Below are 23270 nucleotides of genomic sequence, written 5' to 3'. Positions count from 1 at the left end.
GAAGTCTTCCTATAAAATCAAAGTTGGAATAAAGAAATACTAATGACTGAATACGGAGAAAGGCTAAGTTATATCCAATAATAAGAGCTACACTTCTATTTTACTACTGCCAACCACTGCTCATGGCACTTTACATGTGTTGACTCTTTTAACCCTCACAACAACCCTGTGTCCTTGCTAGCACTATTCTCATTTTGCAGATGCTGAAATGGAAACAGCTAGATTAAGGGATTTATTTGAAGTTGCACCACTAGAAGATAAAACAGTCAGGATTCCATCCCATATTCCAGAATCTGAGGTCATTACTCCTGGGACAGAGACAGGGTCTCACAATGTTGCCCAGGCTGGCCTTGAACTCCTGGGCTCAAGCCATCCTCCTGCCTCAGCCTCCTGAGTAGCTGGGACTGTAGGCATGCACTACTGTGCCAGGCTCCAGAACCTTTTTATCCACTGTATGCTAATTATCGAGGCAGTCATCTCATTTGAAAATGTGTTTGTGTTCCATAAGAATTATCTTTCTTGGGCTGGGGATGTAGCTCAAGCGGTAGCATGCTCGCCTGGCATGTGTGCAGCCCGGGTTCGATCCTCAGCACCACATACAAACAAAGATGTTGTGCTCGCCGAAAACTAAAGAAATAAATAATTCTCTCTCTCTCTCTCTAAAAAAAAATAATAATAAAGTTGCTTTGTCATCATTAAAAAAGTGAAAAAAGATTATCTTTCTCTTGAGTTAATAGTGGCTAGTGCAGCCCTTCTTCACCAAAGATGATATTTTAAGCTGCATTTAATTGTTTGGGACATATTCCTAAGCTATCGCTGCCATCTGCCGGCAATATGTGGTAACAACCTCGTGGAAAGCTGTAAGGAAACATTAAATGAAAATGTGGCACAGGTATAGCTACAACATGATGGCACGTATGACAGTTAGTGCGTGGAAAAGGCTAATGTCAAGGACTGCTTCAGCTCCTAGATAATCTACTCTGAGGCCTCCAAGGAGATTAACTAATTTTAGATGTTTCAAACATTATTTGCTCTCTAAATATAAAAAATAAAATCTTAAAACGCGGGGCTGGGGATGTGGCTCAAGCGGTAGCATGCTCGCCTGGCACGCGTGTGGCCCGAGTTCGATCCTCAGCACCACATACAAACAACGATGTTGTGTCTGCTGACAACTAAAAAATAAATATTAAAAAAATTCTCTCTCTCCCTCTAAAAAAAAAAATCTTAAACACATAAATGGAATTCCTCTCCCAACACTGACCATGCCTTTGACCAGATCCTTTGAGCTTCCCCAAAGACTAATCATGAGACAATGGGACTGAATGACAGGGTGTGGTATATGACCTGGGAAGAGACTGGACCAAAGGAATCTGATTGTATCTTATTATTGGCTTTAAGACAGAGGTAAGACACACACTGGAGAAATGATCTCCTGATACTCAACGGTCATATCTAACACTTCTTTTATAGACCCATATAGTACAAAGCACTTACTAAGTGCTTTCTACATAAGGATGACCTTTTGTTCCATAAGGACATTAATCTCTTTATCATCAAGGACACAATTCCTGTTTGTGTTCCTATATCTATTCCATCAGGATTACCATCAAAAAAATAAGATCATGAAACTCAGACTATGAATTCAAAATTAATATAGGGGTTTTTGATTCAGAATGTAAGAAAAATTCCATTTCCCCAAACCGATTTCAAATTATTTAATACTATGTGAAAGCAACTGGCAAAACCACAAGTGTCATTTATTTATGATTAAGTCATATGGACAATACCATAATAATTATAAATAGCTGTCAGTTTCACTCTAGTCACATTTTAAACAACAAATCTTTATTAAACTTTATAACACTCTTTCAGAGGTACTCTTGAAGGAAGGGAAACTAGAAAAGAGATTATCTTATTTTAAAAATTCATGGCTAGGAAGGAGAATGAATGAATGTGAATAAAACTTTCCCCGAAATTAAAAACAAAACAAAACAGGTCAGTGGTCTAAGTGGATTAGAATTACTTTCCAACAGGCCCAGGTTTCAGCCTCCCTTCTCACGATCACAGCTTCACAGGTTGAACAGAAAAGAGCTCCACACGAGAAGTCCAGTACTAGGCTACGTAAGTGCTTCGATTCTCTCCTTTTTCAATACTCCTTGGTAAGAACCTCTCCTTTCAGAGAATTAGGGGAAAACGTACCAGTGGTGGGATGACTGTCTGCTTCCTCAATACCCATAGGCTTACCTGCCCTGGTGCTCAGGAGAAAAACAAAGACGGGCTGCTGTCCAAAGTTCTTGATGGCCAGGTGTCTCTCTTCACCTCTAACAGAACTGTCCACACGCTCATAGCTGTAGCCTTTACGTAGAGAAGACAACAACCACACACAGTTCCTTACTCTTTGCATCGATTCATTCCTAAGCCAATGCCTATTTGTCCTTTCCACACCCAAGCCTGCCCTACTTTCAATAAAGCCCAAGGGAAAGATCTCAATTGTTTTATAACTTGATCTTGTTTCTTATTTTATGTGGTACTGAGAATTCAAACCAGTGTCTCTCACATGCCAGGAAAGGGCTCTACCACTGAGCCACAACCCCAGTCTGAAAGATCTAAATTTAGGGGAAAAATTCATCACTTCAGTCAAGAGCTTTGTAATGTTGTGAACAACCAAAAAAAATTAATCACTTCACCAAAAAAATCACCATAACACACTATCCTGGGTTTTAAAACCACAGGCAGCCAAAGTCTTTGGCATTTGCAGAGGTAATATTTGGTTTTGACTCTTCCCAGTCCACCCTAAATATCCACACGCTGGCAGTTGGTGACTGCTAAGACACAATCCTGACTTAGGCAAGCAGCAAGACAAGCACTTGGGAGCCTGCCTGATGACCCAGCACCTGCTTTTCAGCGAAGCTCTAGGGCTCTCCACTTGTCACCACGCATCAGGTCAGGAAGGGGAATTATAATCTCAATTCATGTTTTGGCATTCGAGAATCCTCAATGTGCCAGTAGCTGAAGTGTCCAGTTACTGCAGTACTTGGGGGGCATCAAGTGGATCTGAGAGACCACTCCCAACAAAACTTTAAAACAGTTATTTCTGCGGCTGATACTCTCCCACAGGCTCAAAAATCAACCCCTTTTCAAGCTTTGTCCTATTATCCCACATCAATTTTATTATATATTAAGCAGAGTTCTCAAGTAACTGCCTACATTCCCTATTGTCACAGAAATAACTGCTCTCACCCTCCCTCTGCTTCATTTGTGGGATCTCCATGCTATCTATCTTCCCTTTCTTACTAATCCTGCATAAGTACACAACTGCTGAGCTGTTGAGGGATGCTGCAAGGGTTTGTCGCTGAGACTCGACTCACACATTTTTGAAGCCACTCAACATTTTCACAACGTCTGCTCCATACCCATCACCTGCATCACCTGGTGAGAAAGTGGGTGTTACTTCTGCCCATGCGTCTCTACCCTGCTGTCGATCTTGCTTCACACACCACTGTCCACTCTCCTCAGCCTTTTCACCTTCTTTGTCTTTAACCTTTTCCTCGGTAACCTTCCCACACCCCTTATGACTCTCAGATGATGTAGTGGCCAAGGGGAGTCACCTTTGCAGTCCATATAGTCCTGGAGAATATCCAACATCTGGGTCATCTGAGAGAAGAGTAAGACGTGATGGCCCCTGGCAAGAAGAAAAGGAGAAACTGCCAACTCTAGTAGTGTTTACGGGGAGTGACCCTCAGGCAACATGACCAAAGAGGACAACTTTACACATAAGGGAAATGCTAAAGTAGAAATATAAATGTCCTGTAACTTTCTCAGAAACTCTGAATACTTTATACAAGAAGACAAAGTGCCTCCACATGTAGCTGCATCCCTCAGAGCAGTCCCAGGGCACCTGTCAATTCACCAGGGAGTGTGGAAGCCCTGGCATAACCAAGGATCCTCTTTCCGGAATATCACTTCACTCAATGAAGACAGAAGTTTCATTTCAATAGTAAAATAAATATACATGTGAAGAGTAAAGGCAAGGTACAAATGTGTGTGCACCCGCTCCCCAAGATCCTGAAGAGCTATGGAAGGCTATCTACTGCTATTCCCACTTGGCGGTACAAGTCATTACCATCTAGAAAAGTCAAAAAGCATCATGTTAGAGAAGCAATCCCCCATGGTACACAAGAAACTTACATATAGAGAGTGAAGAAAGGAAAGGATAATTCAAAATAATGTAGAAGAAACAAAATCAGGGTGACAGCCCTTATCATCAGACATTGTTTTAAATTTGCCTGAACAAACAAGGACAATGCTGTAAAAAAAAAAATTTTTTTAAGAAAACTAACTTACCTTAATGTTGCCAGGAGAGTAAGACCAAGAGTTAGGGAGAACATCGGCCAGACTCTAGCCCCAAATTGTTGGAAAAAGCACTGAGTTTAAAGGTAAGTACCTGGATTCTTATCTCTCTCTGCCACTTACTACCTATATGTCATTGGGCGTGACCTTTCGAGGTCATGAAAAACTTGGATGGAAGGTATCTATAGGTTCTTCTCCATCTCTAACACACACACTTATGGTAGATAGGTCAAAGGCCATAAAATACAGTAAGACGTGTAATTATGATTATTAACAATTTTTCATATTTACGTTTTAGCCATAGTTGAACACAATACCTTTATCTATTTTATTCTTTCAATTTCTTTAGTTGTAGATGGACACAATAACTTTGTTTTATTTATTTATATTTTTGTACGTGGTGCTGAAGATCGAATCTCCTGCCTCACGCATGTGAGGTGAGTGCTTAGTCACTGAGCTATTTATTTATTTTTGTGTGGTGCTGAGGATTGGACCCAGGGCCTCACATGTGCTATCTAGGCAAGCACTCGACCACTGAGCCACAACTCCAGCCCCAAGACATGCAATTATTTAATTTGCAAAAGACTGGGCAATTCTGACAAATCTGAAGTTTTAAGTTAGTTCAGGCCACACCTGGGGCAATCATCCTAAAGGCACAATTCTGAAATTCTTGAGTCTCTTGTCTTTTCCTAGACTCCCCCTTTCCTGTGGTGATGAAGATGTACATGCTGGATACCAGGCTGCTGAACACTAACCAAATGTCATCTTCTGATACCCAACTTGCATTTCTGGGAAAGAGTATTCCCCAACTATGCCTTGAGTTTAAATAAAATCCCAAAGATTAACAAGAACCAATGTTTACTCAACCTTTATTATGTGTCAGTTCAATTCAAGGAAGCAGCAGGCAATTTTAAAAGAAATGCTCAATGTTGACTCATCCTTGTGGATGCAACCAACATAGCTGGACTGATGAGGTGAACATACACTGATCAACAAGGTAGCAGAGTAAGGTAGGGCTTGCCAAGTCCTGGACTGGGATCCTAAATGCTGTAGGAATTCAGGAAACAAAGGATAAAGGTGGAGGAGTGGGGTTGGATGAGATGGAATGGGGTGGGTGTACAGTTGCAGAGAAAGTAGGCCCTGAATTCCAGGCTTCTAAAAAAGGGAACTTGAATCAGTCTCAAGAATCAGTAAGTTCTTCATTACTCAGGTTTGAACCAGTCACTCCCCGAGAGCAGTACATGTCAACCTATTCCTACCTGGAATGCAGGAATGCCAGCAGCTTATCCAGCAGGTGAAGTTTCCCACTAGCCTCAATCAGGTGGTCTCCAACTTCAAAAGGCTCTGGCTCCACACCTGGAAAGCAGAGAGCCCAATCCTAATTGTGTGCCCTGAGTCAGGGCAAAATTCTTGAGTAGAAAACCAAATAGGTAGGCAACAGAGAGAGCCCAAGCTCTTTCTAATGCAGTAGGCCCTTCAGTCTCACCTATTCGAGGCATTTTCTAATTATTTGCTTAATATCAACTGCAGAGCCTGGCACATCCAAAAAGTCTAATAAATATTTATCTAAGAAGCAAACTCACTCTTTAGGAAACTGAGGGAAAGGAAGATGCCAGAGATCAAGAAGATCCACAAAGGAAATTCTAAGGCTCTCACTCTAGATAAGAAATCAAGAAATAGGCTTAGGTGTGTATAAAAGTGATTCTCAAGGTACAGGCGGCAGTCAGAATATTCTGGAAGATGTCCTTCAAAATCTATGTTCCTAATGCCCCTTCTCCCTTAAAAAAAAGTTCTAATGTGCACTTGATTAAAGTTCTGTTAAACTTTTAAACAGCTCCTAATGGTACTTGGCAGACTCCTTAAAACAAGTACAGCAGACCTTTTGCAATCTTTCTACACTAGGGAATTCCAGGGCCAGCCATCAGAGTGCATCCAAAAACCCCAATGGGAATGAAAATAAAACACTACACATAAATTTGTGGCAACAAGAGCAGTGCTTAGAGGGACATGTACAGAAGTCACTAGGATGAAAGGAGAGAGAAAAGGGCACAGAGCAGGAGCATGCAGGGAGGAAGAAAGGCAGGAAAAACTGCTACCCCAGAAGCTGAGTGAAGAGCGTCCCATGGAGGAAGCCATCTGCTGTGTCAAGGGATCTGAGAGGTTAACAAAACGTGAACTGACAATGCCTGGGCATCACAGAGAACACAGGGAACTGGGCGTAGTGACCGAGAGGGCTCAAGACGAAAGGAAATCTAATCCTGAAGAAGGGTCAGATAAATCCTCATTATGACCCATTCTGTAAAGCTGCCAGTTTTCCTCTCCACAACTGTCACTATCATGAAAGAAAGAAAAGCTCCCTGCCCTCCAAAAAAGCTTAGAAACATTTCTAGATTGCAGAAAAGTAGAGTCAAGACAAATGCAATGGATCCTGCATTAAGAGAGAAAAAGGAAAGCAGCTTAAGGAATATTATGGGACATGTGAAGAAATCTTCAGTATGATTAACACGAGATATCATTAATATAGAGAAAATGAGAAGAAGCAGAGTAGACACATAAATGCAGCAGTTCTGTTGAAGAGTCCGGCTATGATTTTGGTTACAGAACTACTAATGAAAAATAATGGGGGGAAACAGGACACTGGCTCACCATCAAACAAATACGGGTGATCCACGCACTTTCGAAGCTGGGATAAGATATTCTGAAGTTTAACTTTCCTTGCCATCTCATTTTCAAATGCATCTGAAATTTTGAAGATAGAGAGGAAAAAGGACTAACAAATCAAAACACAAACAAAACACAAACATAACCTTATTCATTTCATAGTATTTCCCTCAAATTTATACTAACCTCTCAAATGGCAATCAATTGCACTGAGAATTAAAATCATATCCATATGGGATTTTCTTACTCCTCACTTTGTTTTGAGAAGGAAGTCTACAAGGTGAACTTAGCAGTGCTTTGTTAAAACAATTGTAAACTTCTAAAATTTCTTCTTTAACTGCTGTTGTGGTTTGAAGACAGCAGAAAAAAAAAGCAAATAGAGGATAAAAATCATGAGTAGACACTTAAAAGTGTTTGCTATATTGCAGGCATAAGAAAAACCATGCAAGGGGAAAAAGAGAAATTCCATCATGCAACAACCAAGTCTGAGCTACACTTAACACTGCTATTGTTCCACATCAGGTGATTGGCATATCATTCAGAATACAAAATTCTACCTTATATTCTTGCTACACAAAGTGAGTGTAATCATAAAATATTTCCCTGCACAAAAATCACATCCCCATTTAGTTTCTTAATGGACCAAGTGCCCTCTGAATACCTAGGTGTTTCATCAAAATAGCCTTGTAGTATTTTTTCTGCAATGCTGACATGCCATGGTATATCACTACTTCTGTCTTTTTGGGAAGTTCTTTAGCTACCACTGCTTTCACTCTCCTCAGCAGAAACGGCTGCAAGAGGTTGTGAAGTTCACTTGCTGTGGAAGGAAAAACACAAAAAAAGAGTGTGGTACAAAAATACAGCAGAGGCGCTGAACTACTAGAGAACGTGGACCAACTCACTTTCCTCATTTTCATGCTAATTCTGCGTTCTAGGTCTGTACAGTAAGTTTTCAGTTACAGATGCTCCTGGACTTACAAAGGGATTACATTCCTATAAACCCATCACAAACTGAAAATATCTTAGATGTAAAAAATGCCTTGAACGGACCTAACATACCAAACACCACAGCTCAGCCCACCCTACCTCAAAAGTGCTCAGCACTTACATTAGTCCACTCAGCAAAATAATCTAACCTGAAGCCTCTTCTATGAAAAACTGTGAATACTTCATGTAATGTGCTGAATGCCTGTGACTAAACAACTGACAACACAGAGCACTGTGTGGTATCAGTTACTTACCCTCAGGGTCGCTGAGTCATTGGGGAGTGGTGCCTTGCTGCTGCCACCCCGCCTCACAGGACAGATACAACCTATCCCAAGCCTGGGAAAAGACTGAAACTCATGCCTTCTTATGGCTGAAGAGCATCCCATCCTGTATCTACACCACATTTCCTTTTTATCTGCTAATGGACATCTAGGTGAGCTCCACACTCTGGGTACTGTTAAGAGTGCTGCAATGAACACAGGAGCACAGACATCTCTTGACATGTCGATCCCCTTCTTCGACTATATGCCCAGTATGGGATTGCTGAATTGTACAGCAGTTCTATTTAGTTTTCTGAGGAAACGCCATCCTGGTTTTCACGATGGCCATACCATTTCCATTCCCACCCGGGTGTCTCAGAGTTCCCCTTCCACCACAGCCTTGCCAGCGTGTGGTGTCTGTATTAACCATTCTAACGGGGGGGGGGGGTTCCCTTGTGTTCCTGATTTCCATTTCTCTGATGATTATATTGAACATTCTAATATAACTAACAATAATGCATTTTATATCTTAACCCAGTTAGAATCCATAATTTTGAATATATTCACCATAAAGAAATGATAAAGGTTTTGCTATATGATATGCTAATGACCTAAGTAATCACTATGCAAAACATCAACAGGTACAAATAGGTACACCAATAAAAATTTGAAATTCAAAGTACAGTTTCTACTGAATGTTGCTGCTTTTGTAAAGTGGTAAAGTCAAAAAATTATAAGCTGAACCACCATAATTAGAGGACCAATCATTTCTCCCTTTCCTGGTTTCTTCCTTTTCCTTCTGGACTTGTTACTGGCTTTTAATACCCAAACTATAACACTCAAAGAACTGGATTCTTCTTAGGAATAATCTCATTTTCAAAACACTGTTTTCCAGGGTATTCTTCATTTCATCTCACTGATCAGCATACAGCATAGAAATGCAGGGTGAGCAATACTGTCTCCATGTTTATGAAAGTTAAGTGAGTCAGAGAAATCAGACCACTTATCCATGGACACACAGGTGAATGTGAAAATGGCGAGCATTAAAAGTGGATTTTTAAAAACTTCTAATCCCTTGTTCTTTTACAGGCATCTTAGACTTCAAAAGGTACACTAAGTTGGAAGTATACATCATGTAGGAAAACCAGAAACAGAAAACAAAAATACAAGCAACTTGTTAAATGTGAAATTCAGATAAACAATTCATAGCTCTTCAGTACCAGTGTGTCCCTTGTCATTTGTAATTAGATATCCCATATCTGACAACTCTAACCATGGGAGTAATCAATCAGAGCAGGTTTGCAGATCATCTTTACCCTGTGGTTTAGGAATTTTTGCTCTAAGAACCCTCTGCAACTCATATTTAACCAGCACACACATAATCACTGGGTGGCCCCCTGCCATCTGTTTTGGACAATCATCCTAGGGTATTCAGATATTATGGGAATGTTCCACAAGGCAGAGTGGCAAAAGTATAAGAAAAAGCTACGGTTATACAAATGAAGGCTTCCCTTTTCCCTTCCACATCCCAATCATCTCAAACTTCTGGTTAAAAGAAAACAGCAGTGTTGCAGAATTCTTAACAGTAGTCTGGGTCTATAGCATGCACTTACTTTTCTGCACTGGCAAGTGGCATGGAAAGTTAACAAAATCTATAATTTTTTTAAATTACAAGTTGAAGCTGCATGGTAACATGAACTTGAGGCATGAGGATGGTAAGCTGAAGGCCAGCCTATGAAACTGAGCAAGACCCTGTCTCCATTTTTTTCCAGAACGACTGGGAATGTATGCCTGTGGTAGAACACCCCTGGGTTCAATCTCCATACCACAAAGAGAAAAAAATGAAAAAAATTAGAAGTTGGTTTTTAAAAAAGCACACATATCAGTGGGTACTTTCTACTTTTTCCAAAAGTGAACCAATAAGCCCCACTGCAGAATCATGTAACAAACAAGTAAGAGCCATGGATAGCAGACAAGTGGACACCACATGAGGGACCATCATCTGCCTTATAGCTGTGGTGGTTTTTCTCCCTGGAAGGCATTCTCCAGTTATTGATTCTCTTCCTTTTCAATCTACAACTCTTATGCATTAGGGAAGTTTCTGTGTCAAGATCTCTTGGGGATAATTTGCTGAATGGGAATTAACCTGATTTGGACTCTTTTTCAATATCCCAGTAATGTTCAACAAAATCCTCCATCTGTTCCTTGGAAAACAGGTCAGGTTCCACAAAACTGAGGAGACAGTAGAGCTCTTGGAGGCTGTTCTGGATAGGAGTTCCAGTCAACAGGAGACTGAAGACCACAGAGAACTAGAATATGTAAATAAACACAATTAAAAATCTCTACCACTGGGAAGCAAAACCAAGTGACCCATCACAACATTTATTTGAACACAGAGGGACATGATATAACACAATGAACCAAGGCAAATGAAATCAGAAGGCTCAGGTACAAGTTGTACACTCTATTTAATGTGAGAAATAATACCTCTCCAGTTTCAACCATAAGGAGGGGATAATAATCTGTAAGAAGACACTCTTGTAAGCATGTAAGTGACATCACGTTGTAAACTCTTGAGTATTACATGAGTATTCACTAGGGTTACTAAATGCAATCTATGTGAGGAGTCAAATTATGTTATGACCTACATGGGGGAATTAATGGGAGTATCTGAGTAAACACATTCATTCAAAGAGTTTGAGAAGCCAAAGTTATTTATAGCATCAGGCCTCTCTGCTACAAGCAAGCAGCAAGATTTACACTGACACAATGTCTGTTCATAAACTTTGCAATATATCAGAGTCAAGATATCAAGATTTCTAGATGTTTCTGGATAGTAAGCCATGGACAGTCCAATATAAAAAGGGATTTTGTAAATTTTTGAGAAACAGGGCTGGGAATGTGGGTCACCAGCAGAACGCTTGCCTAGCATGCATGAAGCCCTGGGTCAAACCCCAGCGTTTCCAAGAGAAAAAGGAAAAACACTGAGAAACAGATAGGAACACGGAGGATAAGAGACTAATGAAGGAAGAAAAACAGTAACAACAGATATCAGGCCAAGTAAGGTCAACCTCTGAGCTGACATTAACAAGAACTTACACCAGCAGAATTAAGTAATGTGGAAAAGTCACATCCTATGCATGTGTATTATTTTAAATATAGAGTACAAACTCTTGGGAAGGACATGTAATCAAGGGTCCCTAAAAAAAGGCAAAGAGGACAGCAGAGATAGAGGATGCCCTACCAGGCAGGGGATAACAATATTTGAAACTAATAAAAATGATGATATCTTCAGTAAAAACTCTAAACACTGCAACTTTTAGGCCAATAAATATTAAATACATAATCCAGGTCTAAGATTTTCTTCTAAATGACCTCTAAATTTAAGTGATTTATTATAGGATGAGGACCAAATTTTGATTATCTCAGAAATTAACAAGTGTGGTCTCATGAATGAGCAAATTTTCAAGTCAACAAGGTACTTCACATTTCATTGGCTTCTCAGAAACAAGGGCAGCTCCAGGCCACAATGATCTTTCTCATCTACTTTGCTGAATGATACAAGAGATCAAGAGAAGGGAATGCAATCAAGTGTATCATACTAAAAATACAACAGATGAGAGACTGAAGGCAATATGCTGTAAGAAATTGGTCTCTTCATGACTCCATGTGAAGGGTAAGTTTCTAAATAGGTAAATTAGGGGAGGCGTAAGGTATTTCCAATGCATCTACAACTGCAGACAGGAGTATAAGATCTTTATTTGTAAAAAAAAAAAAGAGAGAAAAATTAAAAGCACTCAAAAGAGAGTTGAAACATCTCCAAAAATACAATGCATTTTATTGGGGTAGGGTCTGACTCATTTGATAACTAGATTTTAGTAAATGTTATCTTCTATATAAAAGAGAAAGGAATAGTAATTAGCCATATTAAATACTACTTTTGTCACTGCCCTCCCAAATAGGTTTATTTAGCTCTGCAGAAGTCTGAATACAGAAGTTTTAATTTATGAGATGGACATCATTATCCGAAGTACATGCATGAAGACACGAATGGTGTGACTCTACTTGTGTACAACCAGAGATATAAACAATTGTGCTGTATATGGGTAATGTGAATTGTAATGCATTCTGCTGTCATATATTACAAATTAGAACAAATAATAATAATAATAATAATAATAATAATAATAATAATAATAATAAAGTTTCAATTTAGTTGGCTCTGTGTAGACTAAACTAAGTGGTTTTAAAGGGCAGTTAGAGGGCTGGGGATGTGGCTCAAGCAGTAGCACGCTCGCCTGGCATGCGTGCGGCCCGGGTTCGATCCTCAGCACCACATACAAACAAAGATGTTGTGTCTGCCGAAAACTAAAATAAATAAATAAATAAATATTTAAAAAAAAAAAAATAAAGGGCAGTTAGAGGGGAGAAGGAACGGTGAACAGATGGGTATAGGATTTCTGAGCCAGAAAACTGCTCTGCATGATACTATAGGGTGGAAACATGCCATCACCTGTTTGTTCAAACTCACAGGACATGCAACAGCGAGTGAATCCAGCATTACGGACTCTGGTGATACTGTGGTGCCAATGTAGTTTCATTAGTTTTAACATCTCTCTTCAGGGAGAGGCTGAGATGGGGGAAGCTAGGCTTGTAAAGGGGCAGGGGATATATGGAAACTCTCTGTACCTTCTATTCAATTTTGTTGTAAACCTAACTTGCTCTAAAAAATAAAGTCTATTAAAAAAGGAAGGAGGGTATGTAAAATCTAAGACTATCCTTTGAGTTTACCTCTGAGAGTGTCTTATGCAGCAGAGAGCTTTGGCTTTTCAATCTGTGGGCTTCATCCACAACAAGAACACTCCAGGAGAAGCTGTGAGAGAAAATCCAAACTTTCAGCTTCGTGTAGCTCAAATATATTTCACAACCATATCTTACTATACAATTATGACTTGTTAGAAAAACTAACAGCCCACTCTGATAGAAGCATACCTGGCATCATGACCTTCCTATCTGGAAAGGTTACCATGTGCTTTGTTTTCCCCTCATATGAGAGAGATCTATGCAGAAAGTAAGGAGCCAGAGACAGAAATGAAAGGATACATTTATCATATTGTACTATGTAACAGACATTGTGCTTGTGGCTTTGTGTGCAATTTAATCCAAGGAATAAGACAAGTGACCATAATCATGCCAACAAGGACACTAAAACTCTGAAAGGCTAGGTAACTAGGTCAAGATCATAAGAGCAGAGCAGAGATTCAAACCCATAAGAAAAATCAAGAGACAGTGATGTCACAGCAGCTAAAGGAGTAGGACTTTAAAATGGGAGAGTGGTGAACAGGATCACGAAGATGTCCAGGATGATGCAGCCACTGGACTTGTTAACGTGGAGGTCACTGGGGGCTGCTGCCACAGCAAGTTTATAGTATAGTATGTCACGAGGGCAATTTCTCAAGAAGTTTCAGTCCTAGAATCATATTTTTAACAGATGCTACTGGTGGAAAGCTGTTAAAAAATCCAAAATATGGAAAAATATTGGATGCTATTCTAGATGCATTAACTTAAAATAGCAAAAAAATGAAAATAAACTATCTAATAATAGGTGATAAAAGGATAAATGGTAGCTGTAAAATACAATAATGAAAAGGTATAAATATTGAATATCCTTTTAAAAATGTGAAAATCATGCAAAAGATAATAAAGTGGGCGTTATAAGACTTTAAGTTTTTAATTTTATTGGTAAACATTATGGAATCCCACTGCATTATTTTTGCACTTGTAAAACTAAGTGTGTCAAACAAAAAAGTGGGTAAGGAAGGACAATACCTGAAAAATTAAAACAAACGTCTGTGTAAAGGCTGGCCTATAAAAAGGAAGCCTTCCTTCCAATACCACGACAGATACTACAGACATACGGGAAGATAATCCGAAATGATGTTGAAAACTTGTACTCCAATAAAATAGAAAACCTCAAAGGCATTGACAAATTTCTAGAGTCATGATTTGCCTAAATTCAATCAGGATGAAATATACAATTTAAACAGATCAATTTCAAATGACGATGGACTGGGGATGTGGCTCAAGCGGTAGCGCGCTCGCCTGGCTTGCATGCGGCCTGGGTTCGATCCTCAGCACCACAAAGATGTTGTGACTATCGAGAACTAAAAAATAAATATTAAAATTCTCTTTCTTTCTTTCTCTCTTAAAAAAAATTCAAATGACAGAATAGAAGATACTATCAGAAGTCTACCAACCAAGAAAAGCCAAGGACTGGATGGATACATAGCCAAGTTCTACAAGACGTTTAAAGAAGAACTAATACCAATACTCTTAATTTATTTCAGGAAATAGAAAAAGAGGGAGCACTTCCAAACTCATTTTATGAGGCCAATATCACCCTGATTCCAAAACCAGGCAAAGACATATCAAAAAAAGAAAACTTCAGACCAGTATCTCTAATGAACAAGATACAAAAATTCTCATAAAGTTCTGGCAAATGGAATAGAAAAACATCAAAAAGATTGTGCACCATGATCAAGTGGGATTCATCCCAGGGATGCAAGGTTGGTTCAACAGAAATTAATAAATGTAAGTCATCACATCAATAGAATTAAAGATAAGAATCATGTAATCATCTCAATAGATGCAGAAAAAGCATATGACGAAATACAGCACTCCTTCATGTTCAAAACACTAGAAAAACTAAAGATAACAGGAACATATCTCAACATCATAAAGGCTCTCTATACTAAGCCCCAGGCCAACATCATTCTAAATGAAGAAAAATTGAAGGCATTCCCTCTAAAAACTGGAACAAGACAGGGATGCCCTCTTTTACCACTTCTATTTAACACAGTACATGAAACACTGGCCACAACAATTAGACGAAAGAAATCAAAGGGATACATATAGGAAAAGAACTCAAATTGGCATTATTTGATGATGATACGATTCTACACCTAGAAGAACCTAAAAGTTCCACCAGATAACTTCTAGAACTAGTAAATAAATGAATGTAGCAGGATATAAAATCAACATCATAAGTCAAAAGCATTTCTGTATATCAGTGTCAAAGCCTCTGGAAAGAAATGAGAAAAACTATCTCATGCACAATAACCTCAAAACAACAATAAAAATAAAACAAAAACAAAAACAAAACAAAAACCCCAGAACACACACAAAAAACTTGGGAATCCACTTAAGGAAAGAGGTAAAAGATCTGTATAAAGAAAATTATAGAACCCTAAAAAAGAAATCAAAGAAGATGGAAAGCTCTACCTCGCTCTAGGTTAGGCAGAATTAATATTTTATCAAAATGACCACACCACCAAAAGCAGTTTACAGATTTAATGAAATTCCAATCAAAATCCCAATGGCATGCCTCATAAAAACAGAAAAAGCAATCATGAAATTCATCTGCTAAGATAAGAGACCCAGAATAGCTAAAGCAATCCTTAGCAAGAAGAGTGAAGCAGGGGGCATCACTATACCAGACCTTAAACCATACTACAGAGCAATAGTAACAAAAACATCATGGTATTGGCACCAAAACAGACTGGTAGACCAATGGTACAGAATACAGGGCACAGAGACTAACCCACAAAATTGCAATTACCTTATATTAGACAAAGGTGCCAAAAACACACACTGGAGAAAAGATAAACTCTTCAACAAATGGTGCTGGTAAAACTGAAAATCCACATGCAAAATGAAATTAAACCCCTATCTCTCACCATGCACAAAACTCGAGTCAAAATGGATCAAGGACCTGGAAATAAAACCAGAGACCCTGCAACTAATAGAAGAAAAAGTAGGCCCTGATCTCCATCATGTGGGATTATCCCCCAACTTCCTTAATAAGACTCCTTTGGTGCCAGAATTAAAATCAAGAATCAATAAATGGGACAGATTCAAACTAAAAAGTTTCTTCTCAACAAAAGAAACAATTTGTGAGAGTGTACATCTTGGGAGCAAATCTTTACCCCTCACATATCAGACAGAGCACTCATCTTTAGGGTATATAAAGAACTCAAAAAGCTAAACACTAAAATAAATAAATAAATAAATAACCAACCAACCCAATCAATAAATGGGCCAAAACCTGAACAGACACTTCTCAGAAGATGATATACAATCAGTCAACAAATATATGAAAAAAAATGTTCATCAACACTAGCAATTAGAGACATAAAAATCAAAAGTACTCTAAGATTTCATCTCACTCCAATCAGAATGGCAGCTATTATGGATACAAACAACAATAAGTGTTGGCGAGGATGTGGGAGAAAATACACTGCTGGTGGGACTGCAATCAGTGTAGCCATTATGGAAAGCAGTATGGAGATTCCTTGGAAAGCTGGGAATGGAACTACCATCTGACCCAGCTACCCCACACCTCGGTCTATACTCAAAGGACTTAAAAACAGCATACTACAGGAACACAGCCACATCAATGTTTATAGCAACACAATTCACAATAGCTAAACTGTGGAGCCAACCTAGATGCCCTTCAGTAGATGAATGGATTAAAAACCGTGGCAAACATACACAATGAAATATTACTCAGCAATAAAAGAGAATAAAATCATGGCATTTGCAGGTAAATGGATGGAGTTGGAGAATAATGCTAAGTGAAGTTAACCAATACCAAAAATCCAAATGCTGAATGTTTTCTTTGATATAAGGAGGCTGATTCTTAGTGGGGTAGGGAGGGAGAGCGTTGGAGGAACAGACAAACTCTAGATAGGGCAGAGGGGTGGGAGGGGAAGGGAGGGGGCATGGGTTTAGAAGTGATGATAGAATGTGATGGACACTATTATCCTAAGTACATGTATGAAGACATGAATGGTGTGAATATACTGTGTATAAAACCAGAGATATGAAAACAACGTGCTCTATATATGTGATATGTATTCATACATAAATAAAAAAACTAATACAAAGAAAGATAATTAACCCATAATGAATGTGTTGGTCAGCTTTCTGCTACTGTGACAAGTAGCTGAGATAATGAGTTTATAAAGTGAAAAGTTTTACTCTGGCTCACAATTCTGGAGGGTCAGTCCACCATCAACTGGACCCCTTGCTGTTAAGCACACCATAGCAGAAGGGCATGGCAGAGCAAGCCAGCTATCTCAAGGCTGGGACAGAGAGAGCAAAGAAGAGGCTGGATCCCTGCTACCCATTCCAAAGACACACCCTCAATGAATGACCAGAAGACATCCCATGAGGGCTCACCTTTCACAGGTTCCACACACTCTCACCAGTTTCATGCTGGGGACCAAGACTTTAACATATGAGCCTTTGGGAGATATATAGGATCCAAACTATAGCAGTAAATCTCAATAAGTACTAGCTGTTAATAATATCATATTCTTCCTCACTTTTACTCAACTCTTTTTTAAGCATCTCTCATTTTTCACTCTTATTTAAACCATTTAATAAATATGTTTACACAGTTCTTGTGTCCCACAAGCACTGTAAGAGGAATTTTGGAGGGAAGGAATTAAATGTGGGAAATCTGATCACAGAGGCTCACAGTATAGGCGGTGGGCAGGTTAATAAATACACTGGCACTCTACCTACTGGTGAGCACATGCCACCCTTTTGCCTTTGTTTATGTTTGTCTGCATCTTCTACAAGACTACACACCCCTGAAAGTCAAGGTCAATGTCTTAATCTTCTCTATCCCTATGGCCTCATCTGGACCATGATTCAATAAATATTTGCAGAAAAACAACAACAAAAAAAGGAAGCCTTCCTCCTCAGGCTACAGAGAAAATTGAGAGGAAGAGAGCCAGAGACAGACACTCATCTAATGAGAATGGAGTAGGAGAAGACTGAACTGAGGATCCAAAGAGAGGGCAGGAAGTCCAAGGAGAGCACTGGGCAGAATAAGCAGGGGATATATTTAGGATTATAAGGAGACAGGGTCCCCATGAGGTTGGACAGTGGTTATGACATAAGTGGTGAGCGTCCATAGTATAGTTCCACTCAAAACAGACTAGGTCTTATTCCTTTGGAAGGACTAGACACAGATATGTATATACACAAACATCTAAAAATGCTTATTTAACGCAAAAGGCTAAGTGAAGTGGATTTTGGTTCAATGAGTGAAAGTGGATTGAATCACTCATCAAAGGAAATTAAAGATTGTTTCCCAGAAACAAAAGTAGAGGGAATTCCAACACAAGAATGGAGAGTCCAACAAGGGAACTCCTGATCTTCTCGATCCAAGATTTTACAAGCCTACTGTCTGTTGTCCAAAAGATTTCAATATTTCATGGTGATAACATACAACTTTAAATGGCCTTCATAAACCTCTTGAGTGCAGATTTTATCACATTGCCTATTTTCAGAATGTAAAATATAGCAATGGAGAAATATAACATTAACAAACATACTAAAGGAAACAATTATGTTGTTGGGATTCTTGATATGAGTCAATATTATAAATGTCCCTTTATTACTAAGGCTCTTAAATCCACCCAGAAATGCATTCAGAACAGACTGAAATATAAAAATGTGTTTCTACTGAATAAGGTGACATTTCAATGCTTCTACCTACTTACAGACACTCTTAAAAACACGGTCCAGGGCCTGGGGCTGTGGCTCATCAGTAGAGCACTTGCCTAGTATGTGCGAGGCCCTGGATTTGATCCTCAGCACTACATAAAACTAAATAAATAAAATAAAGGTATTGTGTCCAACTACAACTAAAAAAATAAACATTAAAAAAAAGAGGCCCAAAGCACCAAGTGCTGGGTTTGAATGTCTGCTCTGCCTTACTTGGATTCTTAATCTCTTAATTTCCTCATTTGTAAAATGAATAATAATCCCTGCCTACTAGGATTTTCATGAAACCAAAATGGGACAATTTACATAAAGTACCCAAGAACATTTATGTCCCAATCTTATTACCTTCTGAGACCTGCCAGATAGTACCATGTTTCATGGATATCTTTGTACTCCTCATCCCTCTATTGTACAGACCATGGGGCAGCTCTATAATTTAATTTCCTGGTTATTACCAGTAACTCCCTTTCCATGGATAGACTTCAAAAAAAGACAAGTTGGATATTAAGTAGCCAAGAAGAGCTGGGGGAAGGACTGAGTGGAAGAGCAGTTGAGAGGCTTTAAGCTCAATGCCCAGAACCATAAAATGAAATGACATGAAATAACGTGACACGACATAAAATGAAATAAAGTAAAAAGAAAGAAAAAGAGGGAACACATCATATGCTCATTTAAATGTAAATTAAGTAAAACAAAATACTGGATGGAATCATAAAATCTTGGGCCCAGTCATCAAAGTAAGAGTAAAACAGAAACTCATTCACAACAATCTGGATGAGGAAAAAATATTTAAAATATTGATAAGGCCCTTTGAGAACAAAACCTTCTGAGTATGAAAGATGCACACAGGGTACAATGGGGCACACCTACAATGACAACTACTTGGGAAGCTGGAAGATTGCAAATTTGAGTCCCGTCCCAACGACTTAGTGAGACTATCTCAAAATAAACAATGAAAAGGGCTGGGCAATGCCCCTGAGTTCAATCCCCAGTACCAAGACATAGTTAAATGGACAAATTACAAGTATACTTCAAACTTCTTTTCCAAATAGTCAGTTCTACAGCACTGACTGCTGCTTGGTAATTGCCAGGAAAAGGCTCCTATACTACAGTGAAATCTCAAGCAGCAGACCTGAGAAGGTGTCTGTGCAAGTTACAGTGTAAAGAATCCTGTGTCCAGGCTGGATGCAGTGGCCCACCTGTAATCCTGGAGACTCTGGGAGCTGACGCATGAGGATTACAAATTCAAGGCCTTCCTTGGCAACTCAGAAAGACCCTGTCTCAAAATTTAAAAAATTAATAAATAAAAAGGACTGGAGATGTTGCTCAGTGGTAGAGTACTCCTGGGTTCAATCCCCAGTACCAAAATAAAACCAAAAAACAATAAAAATCTGCTAGTAATAAAAATCTCTAGTAATCTGCTAAACATCAACCATGTAGATTTAATCTCAGTTGTCACAACAGTCATCCAAAGTAAGAAAGGTAACTACCCCCAGTTTACAGATGAGGACACTGAAGTTGATGGAAATTAAGAAACCAACCCAATAACACATAGCTAATGAGTAGAGGTTAGATCACAGAATCCCCACCATGCCTGCCTATACATCAACAGGACCCAAAGAAGACAGACCAGACATATCAGGAAAGAGGCCAAGTGTCAAAAAACTGTAAGACAAGACAAGACTTCCACACATTCAGCACAGTTTCTGACAGGGTACAGCATACTCACGATTTTAGAAATGTTGCATCTTTCAAGCAAATCTGAAAAATTAAGGAAGACACATTAAAAAGACTGGTATTGCTGGGCATGGTGGCCCACACCTGAATCCCAGCAGCTTCTGTAGACCCAGGCAGGAAGGTGGCAGGCTCAAAACCAGCCTTAGCAACTTACTGAGACTCTGTCTTCAAAAATAAAAAGGGCTGAGGATTGGCTCAGTGGTAAGTACCCTTAGGTTCATTCCTTGGTACCAAAATAAAAAAAGTTAGAATTAAAAAAATAAAGACTGGTATTGATAAATTCTGATTATTAATAATCTAGTTTCTTATTTCTTGTTAACTCTCTTAAACCACAGGATCTAAGCCTTTAACTTGTTTACTAAGTTAAAAACTAAGCACAATTTCTAAGTAGCACTATCACACAAACAGATAGAAGTTATGGTTAAGTAGAGACTTCAAAACAAGACAAGTTGGATATTAAGTAGCCAAAAAGAGCTGGGGGAAGGACTTACTTAGATAAGGATTTAAAACAAGACTGAAACTAGGCATACTGCATTCCTATCCCCCGGTTATCAGACATGATGCCCCTGTACATGAAACCCTCTGCCCTGCTGCCTGCCTCATCCTGTTCATCAACAAAGAGGGTTAAAGTGCCACTTTCTGGGAAGCTTTCCCCTTAATCCACCAGTAGAGAGGGAAATATGTCTAGCTACCTTGAAGCACAGTGATCCTACACTTCGTTTGGTCACAGTCCCTCTTTGACAATGTGTTGAAGGTGGATGTCCTCCTAGAAAAATGTGTGCTCTCAAAAAAAAAAGTCAATATAATTCAGTGGGTTCTACAACTTCTAAGGACCCAGGTTAGGAGAAACGAATGAATACTTCATAGGTAGTCAGCAGCACATGAAAATGTGACTTCTGTTTTAGTCTTGCTGAAGATGGGCTCTTTCCTCCTTGTCCCCTGCATATGTTATACAAGAAAGACCTGGAGCAAATCTAAATCCAAGGAAAGAATCAGATGAACCCAAATGCCACAGCCATGAGATGGTGTGTGTATGTCATGGACTGACTGCAGTGTGCAGATGCCATTCATTAGGTGCTGGTCACAGAACTGTACCTAGAATAATGGTTAAACCCCAGGATAAGGTCTGTGTTAAGCAGGGAGAAGGATCAGGTCTAAGAGTGTCTCATGCTAACTAAAAATGCAATGATGTTTCTCACTTTAGTTACTTCCTATGTTACTATGAGAAGGGCAGTTTCTCCTTTACATCAGTAAAATTTACTGAGAATAAGTACTAGCCTTTAAATTGTAGAAGGGTAACAGTAAAACCCACTGGATCCTCCCCTATCAGATCTTGTGTCTTGCCTACACTGTTTCAGTTCAACCTTTCTGGAATAAAAATCATTGAATATGACAAGATTTTGCTTTATGATCTTTTATCCATCATCTAGAAAAATATCTTAACATAAACAATACAAGTTCAGCTACATCTACTCTGTACCTTTCCATTTCTTCTTTCCAGTTGTCCAAAACAGACAGAGGACTAAGAATCAGAAATGGTCCTTCATCATTTAACCTTCCCGTCAAGTAAATGAGGAGAGCAATCGTCTGAAACAAAGCAGGCAGTTTTGTTCACCTTTCCAGGAGACACAACCATAAAGTTCCCACAACCATAGGCAGAGAACACAAACTGTTATACATGACTTGCTTTATAAAGAAATTCCATACAATCTTCCACATATTAGGAAACTAGTACATTCTTAGAATGACATCAGGTAAGCTCAGTGACTTTGCTAAGGAAATTGATGGTGTTCAATTACTTCAAGAGTTAACGAGCAATGAGGCTCAATATTTATGTAACTGAACCAAAGGGAAAAACATCAGGAAAGAACAAAAATCAATGAAACCAATACACTTGTTGGAAAACAGCAGGAGTACTTTGAAACTATTAAGCCAGAAGTGCTAAGACCTGACAGCAAACAGTACCCGCATATCACAGCCTTGGCCCTTGGCTCAGCTGCTCTGATGAGAGTGCTTTCCTTCCTCCCCAATTTTCTCCCTCCTTCTATAACCATTTAGAGGGAGCCTTCTACTGGCTTAAGTTCTAAGCTCAAGTTATATGTGAACAAAACAGATACAACCTTTGGTCTTTCATAATGGGTGCATTATAATCATACTGTATAGCGAGATCCATATGTCATAGTTGTACATGCATATATCTATAACACACATTCAAATGCAGAAAACAGACAATAAATAATTCTCACAAGAAGTAGGAGTATGAAATGAAACTTTGCAAAGCCAAATGTGCATACTTCAGGACATGTTTGAGTACACTTATGTCTCTAAAGTTGATCTCAACAAAAAAAAACACGTGAAGAGCTTGCATCCCCAAATACTGTGCTATTTCTGAGGAAAAAATATGCCCTAAGGATCAAATTTAAAATACTGAGAAAACTATAGGCTCAAAGGTGTTCCATCAAAATTAATTTAAGTAACCCCAAAAAGGGGAAACTCATGATTCCTCATCAATAGGATGTTTAAGCAAATTATAAATTCTCAATGCCAGTTGAATGATTGTGAATATAATAAAATGCAAAACTACAGTTCCAATTTTACATTAATGAATAGAAACCATATAGGCTAGGCATGCACTGTAACTTCAATGATGTAAAACATACCTTGCTGCTTATGGCTGTGGTTAGAGTGCTGTGATGA

General features: G+C 38.9%; 1 pseudogene; it reads right to left on the bottom strand.

The window, feature by feature from the left end:
• The window catches only part of LOC144374254 (chromodomain-helicase-DNA-binding protein 1-like), a 34954-nt pseudogene that overhangs the window by 6458 nt on the left and 5226 nt on the right, over positions 1 to 23270 (bottom strand).

This window comes from Ictidomys tridecemlineatus, unplaced genomic scaffold (assembly GCF_052094955.1).
Source record: "Ictidomys tridecemlineatus isolate mIctTri1 unplaced genomic scaffold, mIctTri1.hap1 Scaffold_631, whole genome shotgun sequence".
NCBI classification, from domain to species: Eukaryota; Metazoa; Chordata; class Mammalia; order Rodentia; family Sciuridae; genus Ictidomys; species Ictidomys tridecemlineatus.
The sequence above is the reverse complement of the archived record's forward strand: the minus strand, read 5'-3'. Positions and strand labels throughout refer to the sequence as shown.